At 36.7% G+C, this 13,594-nt stretch overlaps 1 protein-coding gene and 1 long non-coding RNA gene across 5 annotated transcripts in view; one reads left to right on the forward strand and one right to left on the reverse strand.

The window, feature by feature from the left end:
* The window catches only part of PDE4B (phosphodiesterase 4B), a 542,476-nt gene that overhangs the window by 230,441 nt on the left and 298,441 nt on the right, over positions 1-13,594 (reverse strand). The window lies entirely within an intron of this gene.
* LOC111095924 lies at positions 3,376-8,842 on the forward strand. Its single transcript, XR_005359651.1, has 3 exons — positions 3,376-3,478; positions 6,009-6,140; positions 8,659-8,842. It is a non-coding gene; the product is annotated as an uncharacterized LOC111095924 (long non-coding RNA).

Here is a 13,594-nt window from a genome sequence, read left to right on the forward strand (position 1 = left end):
TAACATTAACAGGAGCTTCATCTAAAAGCCCTGAAACACCAAAAAGAAAAGAATCAAACTACACTAAAAATAAAATAAAGGGTCAAAGCTGTTTGAGTGTGGGGAGAAGAAGTAAAGGGTCACGTACCTTTGAGAGCTATGCTGTTTTATATATCACTTGCATCTCAGTGCATTGTATTATTAAATAGAGAAGTTTTCTAAAATACTGCATGATTGCATTGCTCATCTGCAGTGCCAAGTCTGTAACTATCTGCCTAAGACATAATGTTTCTCAGGCTGAATCAGATTATATTTACTCAGGAAGCCAGCATAGTTCTGGCATGACAAGAAAACTGTTCTTTTGGTTTCAACATATTCATTTGGATCTCTATCTCAACGTCGAAAAGATTTCCATCGTTAGTGGCAGATTTAGGAGTCTTTCTGCCCGCCCCCCCAGTTTTGTCTATATGATATTTAAGATTACCTACGCTTTTCTCTCCCTGCCTTTTCCCTGTTCCCTTATCTCCCATTAAAGTAAGAGGTAGGCTTTGAGTTCATTGCCCCAGTGGAAGAATCAAGAAAAGCAGAAAGCTTTTAGTATGGTAGATAATGGGAACAGAAAGAGGACTCAAAATCATCTACCAACTCTCCTCAACACTCTCTCTCCCTGAGTTAGGTTCCTGATAATAGAGAGGTCCTGGTCTCTGCTCACTGATAATACCATGAAGAAGGTGGCAAAGGCTTGAGAAAAGAGAAGGCTTCTTAGGGCTTCTAGGCGGATAGGATCAGAGGAAGCCTAGGTTAGGATTCCTGAGTCCCAAGCATGGCAAGGAAGCAACAGAAGGCTGCTATAAGAATAGGGACAGCAGGCTTCTTCTCATGGTCAAGTCAGCCTACAGGTCCAATGACCAGAGACAAGGCTGTCCTACAGTCATACTTGACAGTGAGACCAGGAGTTATGAGTCATTCTTGAGGGTGAGAACCCCAGAAAGACCTGAGCTTGAGTTTTCAACCAGGTAACTAGAGTAGGTCTCAGAGACAGAAGTTAAGATGTGTTTGCAGAAGTGAAGGAAGTGGTATATTGATTGCATTTCCAAGCTTACATACTGGGATTCATAAAGCAAGCAATAATAATAATATACAGTGGATTTCTTCAGATACCTAAGAGTGATATTCAAAGCTGTCTCTACTGTATAGGAAGTTGGTAGGATCACTTGGGTTTATAATGCTGTGGGGCATTATATTGTGAAGAAAAAGTGAATTGCACCACAGGAGAACAGAGGGAACCTCCCCACTTCTGTATGTGAGTCTTTATCACCCAGCTTCCTCCTGCTCCTACCAAGTTCTTCCTATTCACTTTAAACAAAATCACAAAACTACAATATCTCAGAAGAGATTGCTGGGACCCCTAGGCTTTAATACCTGTGCTCTAAGCAAGTAACTTAGAAGCTAGTTGTATCAACTCTTGTATCCAGAAGTTGCCTCAGGGAATAGATTTTCCAAGCATAATATTTTCCAGGACATGCTACTGTTGCCTCTGAGCTGTACCTGAATCTCCCTAGTCCTAAAAAGCCTGTTAAACCAGTTGGATAACCTTAGTCTTCTCTGGTGGTGCTTTATTTTTGAATCACTGCTACAGCAAAGAGCATGAAATACAAATGCACACACTCCATAAATGTACCATATCATCGTAGGCTGCTATCTAAGGTTGCCTAATGTGATCTGGAGACAACACAAACAGTCTGCCTGTGGTATAGGATTTCAAGGCAATGAAAAAAATAGGGGAAAATATGAAAGAAACATTCCAGTCTTACAGACTCAGCAGCTTTTCACTTCTGACTCCCTTTGAAGCTAAATGACCCCGAAAGGATTCTTTCTCTCTTTAAGAAAGGTCAGAGTTTATTTGTAGCCTTTCTAGCACCAACACAAGTAAGAACAGAGAAAAGCCAGCATATTTGCATCACTATTCATTCAGTCCTATACTCTTCATTTGTCTCTATCACAAATACAGATCTCTCACCCCATGTCAGGCACTGCATATGAGCCATCCAATCCTAAAGTCCTGCAAACTAAGTCTTATTCCCTTTTACAAACAGGGTGACTGTGACTCAGAAGAGAACCTCTAAATAGAAAAAAACAGCTGGAATATGAACTGAGATCTGTCTGAAACGTGGTCTCTTTAGCACCTGATACTAAGTAATGCTGGAGTGGCTCCTGAATATACCATTTTCCAGGGCCACTTCCAGTTAGAACAATCTTATTAAAAATACACGTAAGGTCATGTTATTTCATTGCTTAAAACACACTAATGAGTTCTTATCATACTCAGAATAAAATGGAAATTCTTTCATGACCTACAACGATCTGGCTCTTGGCTAACTTTAAAGCTACTTTTATACTCTCCCCATCACTTCCTCCACTCCAGTCATCCTATCTTTTTTTCTTCTTTTTCAAAGTTCCTCTCCTTCTTCTTGTAGGGTTCTATGTTCATCTGTTGCCTGAAGGTTCTTTCCACAAGTTCTAAATTGGTTGCCTCACTGTTAAGCTGTCAGTTCACCGAGTGGTGTTATTCACATATTTGGTTATTTACTTGTTGACTATCTGTGTACTTCCAGATACTTCTAGCCCCACTGCTTAGAACAATGTCTGGTAAACATAGGAGTTGCCAAATAGATATTTATTAATGGATTTAAATTTATTACTACTAGAAAAATTAGCAGTATTAAATCACCATCCTTTACTGGTTATTAATATATATTTGGCATTCACAAAACATTGAAGGTTTAAAAAACATTGAAGGTTAACATTGCCATGAAGTCTGATTTTTACCATTTTCATAGGCAACATAAAATAGTGTTTAATATGAATGCTAACTTTCTCTGATATCCACAGTTCTTCTAGATTCAGAATCTGTTTTCTGTTACCAATAACTGTTTTAAGATGATTTCTCATAAGTATTTTAGGTTATTTATAGCTGTTTATTTTGATTGTTCAATATTTTGTTACATAATACGGGAAAACAATACAGGATCCCTGGGTGGCTCAGTGGTTTAACACCTGCCTTCAGCCCAGGGCGTGATCCTGGAGTCCCAGGATCGAGTCCCACATTGGGCTCCGTGCATGGAGCCTGCTTCTCCCCTGCCTGTGTCTCTGCCTCTCTCTCTCGCTCTGTCTCTCTCTCTCTCATAAATAAATAAATCAAATCTTAAAAAAGAGAAAACAATAAGGTTAAATAAGTGTCTGCTAAGTGGATCTGACTTCTTAAGTTCCCAGTAAGACAAATGGTGTAAATGTGTGTTTCCATTTGGTAACACTTTGATCAATTTTCATCCATTCACTAGCTCCTACTTGCTTCTTCTTAATGGTGACATTTTGACATGTTTATCCTGCCCTTAGAATCAGCTCTGTGCAACCCTTTTGACCAATTCTGAGAAGATCAGATCACCATTCTGGATGTTCAGAAAAGAGTCTCTGAGCCTTCAAGATTTGTGTGCAGGAGGTTTGTAAGCCAGTGCTTTTGCAAATATCACATGTCTGAGGAGTGAAGGATAAGGTTTGGACAGAGTAGGGGATCTGTGATGCTGCTCCAACAGAGGCCTCAGCCAAACCTACTGATGCTCTGGAGATGTGGTGGCCCTTCAGTGATGTTCCCAATAGAGATGAGCTATTGAGCCTTCTAAACCCATGTCTATCAGTCACTGAATCCAAGAGAATGTGGGATCCTGGGCAACTCAACTGTCTTTGGTTGAGAGCAGTTCTTGATAGGGAGTCATGCAAAAGCCTTCCACTGCCAACATCTGAGGGCAGATGAAGAGTTAATGCTTAGTCTTTAAGAGGGGTCTGCGTGGTGCCCCTCAGCATCCATCACATGGAGAAGATCATATATCTTCGCCAAATGTCGCAGGTTATCAAATGAGATCACGTGTGTTGAAAGCATCTAGCCTAGTCTCTGACATTTAGAGAGCACTCTATAAAAATTTTCCTCACATGAATGAATGAAAGAAAAATGAGTAAATGTTTTACTGATGCCACATCTTGTTGTCAGTATCTGCTTTTCCTGTGTGCCACTGTCTGTCATGTAAGTCTCTCACAAAAAAACGTGACTATACAGACTAAATCTTTTAGAGAGACTCTATTTGGTCCACTGGGTCTCCAGTTCATAAACAGATCCATTTTCCCACCTTCTTTGATTGAGTTATGGAAAAGAAGTGTGTTGCCTTAGAAGCCACATTTTGGACCTTTGAAGATAAAATGTGGGGGATTTGTAGTATTAGGATTAGGCTGGCTGGAGTCTGATCCTTTACAGAATTTTTTTTTAAATCACTTCTATTTTTTAGACTCTAGGTGATATTTTCTAATTATTTCACATTAGCTGGATCATATAAGAGATTTGCAGTAGAAACAAAGCAAATGTAGTATGTAAATCAGGAAAAAGACATATTAGGTGGTTACTGCTTTTACAGAAGAATTCACACTCTTGTTTATGGAATAGTTCCATATTTTAAAGAAATTCTTTCACTAAATATCCTTTTTATACATATTAATTAACAACCATATGAGATAAAAAGACTTCTTTCCCCACTTATAGGAAGGTTTAAGTGACCTGCTTAGTCACAGAATTTGTAAGGGACAGAGCCATGGCTTCTAATTTTGACTATTATGCCATCTCTCTTTAGCCCCCATAATACCACAATGATTTTGTTTTCTGCTTCAAAATTTTGTCATATTACTATAGAAGTACTTCATTCCATTATCAAAGATTTTGTACTTATTACATCCCAAATCCACACTGCAAGATGAATAACAGAGTGTCCCTAAATGCGAGCATGCACATGGGTAAGAGATACAACTATTACAAGAGATATATCAGACCGAACAAAGCCTCAGACTTATGTGAGCTGAATCTACTTCCTGCAGTTTCCTTATTTGTTATTCAGTTATTCAATCACTAGAATATGTAAAGCCAGGCTATTTATATGGTTTTCAAATTTCTTAAAAAGAAGCAGTCATTTCCAACTTCAAATAAATGCCAATAAAGAGTGAAGTTCTTTTTCAGCCCTCAGGGTGACAAATACCATCCTTAGAACAGGCTGTTTCTTCTCAAGTGAACATCCTGAATACATGCTATTTAGACTCCAATATAAACATAACTTAATGGTCAGAGGAAAATCACGTTCTCCTGGAATTGTACATTTTATGACCCTAATAAGGTGATGACAATGGATCTCTTGTTAATTTTTTTGAAATCCAATACAATCACAATTACACTAATGCAGGATGATTTTAGAGGGAACAAAAATAAAATAAAGTGTTCCTTTGGAAAAATCTCCAATGAGAGCTATCTTATGACACGGTATCTCCCTGGAGACTGGTTATGGAATTTTCTTGCCGAAAACATTTTATGTGATGAAAATGGAATGCATTTGTTTCCTTGGAAACAAACCCTTTCACCTTTGTTGCACAGAATTTTGAGCAAAGAAAATTTAGTAATTAGACCTAGAATCTACCTATTTTAAACTAGTGGAATTTTCAAACACATGATATTATTAGAAATAATGTGTAATAAAACCCACTTAGCTCACTTATGATCAAACAAATAAACCTTTACATGACTTAGAAGTATGGACATCGGGCATTCTAAACATGGCAATAGAATTACCTATGAACTTTTACACTTGAATAGCTTAGAAAATCCCTCAGTTAAAATCATCAGCTGACTAAAATAATCTATTATAATAAAAGCAAATAAAAGCATAAATTGAGTAATAAAAATATTAGAAAGTTTCAAAATGTAAAGTCAATACTGTGACTATTGGCCAGTAGTTTCAAGCCAATAATGTCTTCAGGGATAGAAAATATTTTCTATAAGGAAAGAGATTCTGTTTTCTTTGATTATGAAGTGTCTTACTGTCTTATGCTTTTTTACATCCCAAGAATCAACCTCTTGAATACACATAAGAAGTTATGTTTTCTTCTTTTCTTTATGCACTGCAGTCCCCCTTATACCTGGTTTGTCTTTCCAAACACAGCTTCAACTACTCAAGGTCAACTGTCCTCCAGAAGTGATGTCAGACGATCAACAGTAGCCTTGAATGCTATGTCACCATGCCTACCTCATCACCTCATGTCACCTCATCATCTCACATCACCACAAAGAAAGGGTCAGTACAGGACAAGATATTCTGAGAAGAAAGACTATGAATGTATAGCTTTTATTATAGTATATTGTTATAATTGTCCTATTTGATCATTACTTATTCTTGTTAATCTCTTACTGTTCCTAATTTATATATTAGACTTTATCATCACACATGTATATGTAGGGGAAAAAACAGTATATATAGGGTTTGGTATTATGTGTGATTTTAGGCATCCACTGGGGATCTTGGCACTATCTTCTGTGGATAAGGTGGAGACTGCTGTACTCTATAGCATAAATATAGCAAAATATTGGTGGGGCAGGTTAAGACAGGTTAAGACTATTTCTGACATTTCGCAGGCTCAAAGTTACTTTTGTAAAAGAAATCATATAGTTCAATTAAACTCCATACTTTAACTTGTATACTTCATTTAAACCCTAGAATAAAAATATTACAAAATGCATCCATGTTTTTTTCTGTATCAACATCTTTAATGAATAATTTGGAAAAGCTTTGATCATATTACCCTGTCTTTGAAGTTCAAATCACTTCAAAGAGTCCCTAATGTGTCAAGAGAATTATGTTTTTAATTTTTTTTTACTTTGAAATAATTTGAAACTTACAGGAAAGTAGCAGAAATAGAAGAGTATTGCTGTGTATCCTTCACTCTTTGCTCAGTTTCCCTAAAGTTAATGTATTGTATAACCATAGTGCACATACCTAAACTAAGAGATTAACATGGTCTAATACTCTTAACTAAACTGTAGTCTTTATTCATATTTTACCAGTTTTTGCACTACTACTCATTTTTCTGTTCCATGATCCATCCAATCCAGTATCTCACATTACATTTAGCTTTTAAATTTCTCTATGCATCTTTAATTTATGATGGTCGCTCACTCTTTATCTTCCATGACCTTGATACATTGAAAGAGTAACAGTCAGTAATGTAAAATATCTCTCAGAAGTGATGCACTCTTTGAGTATATCCTGTAAGAGAGTACATTATTTCAATATATCTTATTATCAATCATATTAAACTTGATCATTGGTTGATGTTGAATTTGCTGGGTTTCTCAAACACTATAAAATTATCTTTATCTCTGTAATAAGGATGTTGGTGGTAGATACTTTGAGACTACAGAAATACCTATTCTTTCTCAAACCCAGTAGTTTTAGTGTCCATTGGTGGATCTTGCCTGCAACTCTTACTGCTATGTTCTAAAGATGACTTTCTGTTTCTCTCATTCCTTCTACATTTATTTTTTTTAATGTTTTATTTATTGGGACACCTGGGTGGCTCAGTGGTTGAGCATCTGCCTTTAGCTCAGGGTGTGATCCCAGGATCCTGGGATCAAGTCCTGCATTGGGCTCCCTGCAGGGAGTCTGGTTCTCCTTCTGCCTATGTCTTTGCCTCTCTGTGTGTCTCTCATGAATAAACTAATAGAATCTTTTTTTTTTTAAAGATTGATTTATTTATTTGAGAGAGATGTGTGAACAGTGGAAGGGGCAGAGGGAGAGGGAGAGAATCTCAAGCCGACTCTCCGCTGAGAGCAGAGCCCAACATGGGGCTCCATATCATGACCCTGAGATCATGACCTGAGCCGAAATCAAGAGTCAATGCTGTACTGATTGAGCCACTCAGGTGCCTCTCCTCCTACATTTATTAACTGGAATTCTTCTGTAAGGAGGAGTTGTAAGGCAGTCTTTTTTACTTTTGTTTTTTCAGTTTGAAAATAATGATCATTTTACCGCTTTGTCTTATGTCTTCTAAAACATTTGTAAGAAAAATAAATAAATACATAAAAATAAAACATTTGTAAGTTTTAGAAGATCAAAGCTATTATATTAATTAGGTAGGATAGGGATAAAGAAATGTCCTCATGGGCCAAGAAAGTTAAAGTTTAAAAAAGAAAGAAAGGAGGTTCCATAAAGCAAATACTGTAGGGAAAACTACCAGTAATTTATTTGTATTTGATATTAGTAACAACAGAGTCATATTAGAAAGTTACCAAGTCTTGATTATTCAGTTATGTATTCAATGAATTGCTGACATTTTGCTAGGTGAGGAAGTGACCTTTATTCATGAGCCAATTCAAACATCTCTTGTCAAAACACTTTTCTGACTTACTCTGCAGTGTAATTATTCACTCCTTTTTATTGTCTGTTAGTGGGTACCTCTGATATTTGCTACATTTTCTGCTTAAATTATAGATACCCTCTCCTTCTCCCTCTCATCTTTCCCCTCCCCTCTAAGACTATAAGCTCCATGAAATCAGCCATCTCATCCCAATCACTCTTGTATCTCCATCACTTAACAGAGTATTAATACATATGAGCCTTTAAATTAATTTTTAATAAATCTTGACAGATGTATATATAGATGGATGGGTAAGTCAAAGGGTCTGCCTTCAGGAAACACAATCTAGTGAAGATTTGAACTATTATAGTCAAAATATGGGGGGTAATATATAGAAAGAACCTGGCTCAGCTCCTGAAAGTGGTCATAACAAAATCATTTTGCCTTTCTGGGTTTCAGTTTCACCATCAAATCAACAAACTAGATGATTCCTGAAGTCACTTTCAATGGTAATATATTCCATCATTCTAACATCTACTTGGATATTGCCAAAATATGAGCACTCCTTTCAAAGTGTCCAATTGAATAAAATTTATAAGCAAGTACATGTGTTCTAACACCAGAATTTTATGTTTTATCTAAATTGCACCAGTGTAAAATTAGATCCTTTTTCATATTACTGTCAATCTGTTAGCTCTTCAGAACTAACCAAAGAGAGTGATCATTTTCCATTTCAAGCTATGGCAAAGCAAGCACATTTTTTGGTGCCTTCCCAGCTCCTCTGGAACTACATTTATGCATTATGCTAGTCTTGTTTCACATATGCTGATGTTGTTAAGTACATCACCTCTCATGGGGTGAATCCATAATTTGAAAAATAAAATTAAATGTACCACAAAGACTTTTTTCCTTATAGAACAGTTTTCTTTAAACTTGCTAATGAAAACAATACCTTATATTTGCTTTGCATTTTATATTTCAAAGGGCTTTCACAGTCCTCACCTTGCATAAGGGAAAATTTTTAAAACTTTCTTTCATGAGCTGAATAGAAGTTCTATGTTACTATCCTAATTGTGGATATCATTATCATTATTTGCAATGTATTAATGAATGAATATGCTCAAGAACCCTATTAGATGAGGTAGAAAGGAAGGGCAAGAATCATTAACCAGGTGTACAAGTTAAATAACAAAGCCACGGACAGGACAAAGGATCTCCCATGATTGATCATAAGTACCGTGACTTCTGGGTCCTTTAACAGGTATTTTGCTTTTGGCCTAAAGGCAGGCAAAATTTAATAGACTGTATATAAAGACAACTAATTTGTTTTTATTTGATAAATTAACAGTGAGAGGAGGGCACAAGTGTCTGTGATGATTATTTAATTGCACATTCACCAGTTTAAAAGAATCAGCATGACTTTAAAGCCTTTGAAAAAAAGAAGAAAGAGAAAGGATAAGGGAAAAGGAAAGAAGGAGTGGGAGGGATGGGAGGGGTGAGAGGGGGTCCCCTCCCATTCATATCCCACCTCTTCCTTTGAAAACTCAAGTTGAGAAATTATAATACAAATATCTGAAAATGCTAATAAACATAAATGTTTAAGCAAGTTACCCAGATACACAAAGGCACTATGGAGGAAGAGCTTTCAAAATGGTGTCAAGAATGTTATATTTGTACAGTTTTTTGTCAAACCTATTAGGATCTCAGTAATCATACCTGTTAGAATCATGGTTATCAGAACACTCTTAAATAGTGCTATTTCCTCTTGTTAGAGTCACTATCCTAACAAAAAAGTACCAGGAATTCATTGTTTGACCTACTTTAAGGAGAATATGCTTACTTGTATATGGAAACATATTAAGCTTTTCAAATGTCAAGGTATGATATGCTGGATATTCCCAGAAAAGGAAAAAAGAAAAGAAAAAAAGATAAATGGTCAAAGCATGGAAAAATCCCTTGATTTCAAAAAATCCTAAAAACAAAAACAAAAACAAAAAAAACCCAAGACCCCTTCAGTTCTTACATATAAAATATGCCATATCCCAGGTAAGCTTCTTATTTCAATAAGAGAATATAAGACAGTATCTTTAATATGGATAGATTTTCTAAAAGCAATTTAAGGATTATATATGTAAAATTAATCAGCTTGTCAGTCAACCTGCAATAATTCAGTGTCTTCATTATGTGGAGCTAGGTTGTAAGTTCTACATGTTATTTCATAATAACATTTGTTTTCAATATCAAAATATATCTCTTGGGCCTAAAATGAAACATGAAACAATAGGACTTATTTATCTCCATATTTTTTTAAAAAGCCCATCTTCAGGGAGGACAATAACAATAGCAATAATAGCTAATATTAACTGAGTACTTAACATGGGCAAGGCACTGTTCTAAATTTTCTCCATGTGTTAATGTATGAATACTCTAAAAAGAACCCTATCAAGTGAGTATTATTATCATCACATTTTGTAGATGAGAACACTGAGGATCAAAGAAACTAGATCTATCTCAGCATTTCACAACCAGTCAGTAATAGCATGAAGATTATAATGCAGGTCGTCTGACTCCAAAGGCATTGCTCTTCACTTCTACTTTACCTTACACAAGTAGGAAGGGAACAGGAAGGGAGAAAGGAAGAAGAGAGGATGGAAAGAGGGAAAAGAAGAAGTTGGGGCAGGAAAGGGAAATAGGAAAGGAATATAGAATAGAAATAGAAAAGGCGATAATTATTTAGCTCACATTCAAAATGGCAGACAAGCTCTCTCGATGGACAGTTGTGACACTCAACTTACAGGACATTGAGTATACTTTTGTGAAAGTAAAGAACACTAACACACTGACATTAGACAGTTGGGGGAGGGGAAGTTGCAACAGAAATAAGAATGCTGTATTGTTTCTTTAGAATTGCCTACCAAGAACTGGCTTGAATCATTCTCCATGAAAACTGCTGCTAATTAGGGAACATAAATGGGAATTTTCAACCATGAAACTTAATAGATGCAAACATTAAGTGGCCATTTTTTCCCCTTTTAAGCAACAAAAGTTAAAGCACAGCCTTCTTGTCTAATTCTTAGCTATAGCCAAAGAATAAAGGTAGCTTTTTAAAGAGACTGGTATCTCACTGCTGCTTAATCTCTTTAGGCCTGATGTTCATGTTCATGTCACATTAGATGGTTCCAAATTATCCTCTTTAGTGTATTCCCCATAACCTCCTTTAGTTTCATCAAACTGAACTACTTGTTATTTCTCAAATGACCAGATGTTTGTCCACCCAAAAGCCCAGTTTTCTTCATGTTTGATCACATTCTACATTCTTCCAAGTCCCCACTAAAATGCCTCCCCCAGTACAAAACTTCCCCTGGTGGTCCAAGTCAGAAATGCTCTCTTCTTCCTCTGAATTCTTATCTAACTTTACATTGGTCTTTACACTTTTCATTTTATTCTTGAATCTCTTACATGCATGATTCAGTATCTTACTTCCAGCATAGACTGTAGCTCCCCTGAGGCAGCACCACTATCTGGTCTATCTTTATTGACCTCATGGTGCTTAATAAATTGATTTTTAGATAATGGACAAAGAGAATTTTTTTTTAAAGAAATACTTATTTTAGGGCAGCCTGGGTGGCTCAGCGGTTTAGTGCCGCCTTCAGCCCAGGCATGATCCTGGAGACCTGGGATCGAGTTCTGCATCTGGCTCCCTGCATGGAGCCTACTTCTCCCTCTGCCTGTGTCTCTGCCTCTCTGTCTGTCTCTCTGTCTCTCATGAATAAATAAATAAAATCTTAAAAAAAATACTTATTTTAGAGAGAGAGCATGAGTAGGGGCAGGAGGAGTAGAGCAGGGGTGGGGGGGTTATAATCTCAAACAGACTGCAGTGAGTATGGAGCTCGATGCAGGGCTCCATCTCACAACCCCAAGACCACGACCTGAGCCCAAACCAGGAGTTGGATGCTCAACGGACTGAGCCACCAAAGCACCCCTGGACAAAGAATTTTAAATGAGTATTTGTTTAATTTCTGCAATATACATAGCGCTATTGGGCATTGCTCTGTAAATCATTACAGGGCATATACACAGGTAGATTTAACATATAGGCATCTACAATGACAAACTAAATTTTGTACTTCTAGAAAAAAATAACAAGAAAATAAAGAGTTCTTGTACTAATGTCCATGGAGGCCTAAAATTCAAATGTCTATAGGGATCATGGAGGTAGCATTCATAAGAGCCAGAACAGGGTGTAGGAATAATAAGGAAGATGGAGAAAGTGGCAAATGAAAAATGCATACCCCTTCCCTTTCATTGGAAGTGAGATGGAATTAGCTTACTACTGTGTAGGAATGCCAGAGTACTGTGCCAGAAATTCAGTTTTTTGATGTGAAATCTTATAATTTTTATATCCTTGTAACAAATCATTATGATTATTTTGTGTTTTAAATTTTTTTCAAAGATATTTATTTATTTATTTATTTATTTATTTATTTATTTATTTATTTTAGAAAGAGAAAGTGCACAAGGGCCAAGGGCCTGAGGGACAAGTGCACAAGGGCCTGAGGGACAGGGAAAGAGAATTTCAAGCAGACTCTTGCTGTTACTGTGCTGTGTACAGTTTCTGATGCCAGGCTTGATCTCACAACTCTGAAATCATGATCTCAGCAGAAATCAAGAGTCAGACACTTAACTGACTGAGCCCTGCAATTGCCCCTTTGTATTTTTAATCCTTTTTTTTAATTTCAGACATTTTTTTCTTCAAATTTATTTATCAGGAGTAACTGAAATAAATGTAATTGAGTCCCATCATCATGGAAATGGCTTTAAGAGAAAACTGGTCAGATGAATATTATTGCTTCCCATTTTCAACTAGTATATAGTGGCCATTGATAAATAGACAGCCAGCAGTCTGTCAAGAATGCTCAAGATATGTTATATAATACAACATGCCTGTTCACAGGGGGAGAACTAGGAAATAACTTATGTGAACTTCTTGGTTTCATCATACAAGACAAGCACAAAAGCACCACCCATGCCTCTGAGAACATTGGACCATGCCCCCTTGAAAAAGCTTTGGCTCCTTCATCACGGGCAATCTTCCTCCAGCAGTTGAGTGTGCCTGTGTACATGATATCCGTTCCTTTGCACCCTGACTACATCATCATTCGACGGTGAACAGTGTCAAATGGGTAGGAAGTCAACCCAGCCACCGCTGTTATGTATTGTGCAATCATCCAGCTGATGAAGATGTGAGTATTCTTGGGATCTGGAAACATTCCCTTTGCAGTGTCATAGATACCAAAGTAGGCAGCTCGGTAGATGATAATACCCTGCCCAGACACATTAAAGCCTTGGTACAGGCCCTTAATCCCATCAGACTTCATCTTCTTTATCCATTCAT

The sequence above is a fragment of the Canis lupus genome, chromosome 5 (genome assembly GCF_011100685.1).
Source record: "Canis lupus familiaris isolate Mischka breed German Shepherd chromosome 5, alternate assembly UU_Cfam_GSD_1.0, whole genome shotgun sequence".
Lineage (NCBI taxonomy): Eukaryota > Metazoa > Chordata > Mammalia > Carnivora > Canidae > Canis > Canis lupus.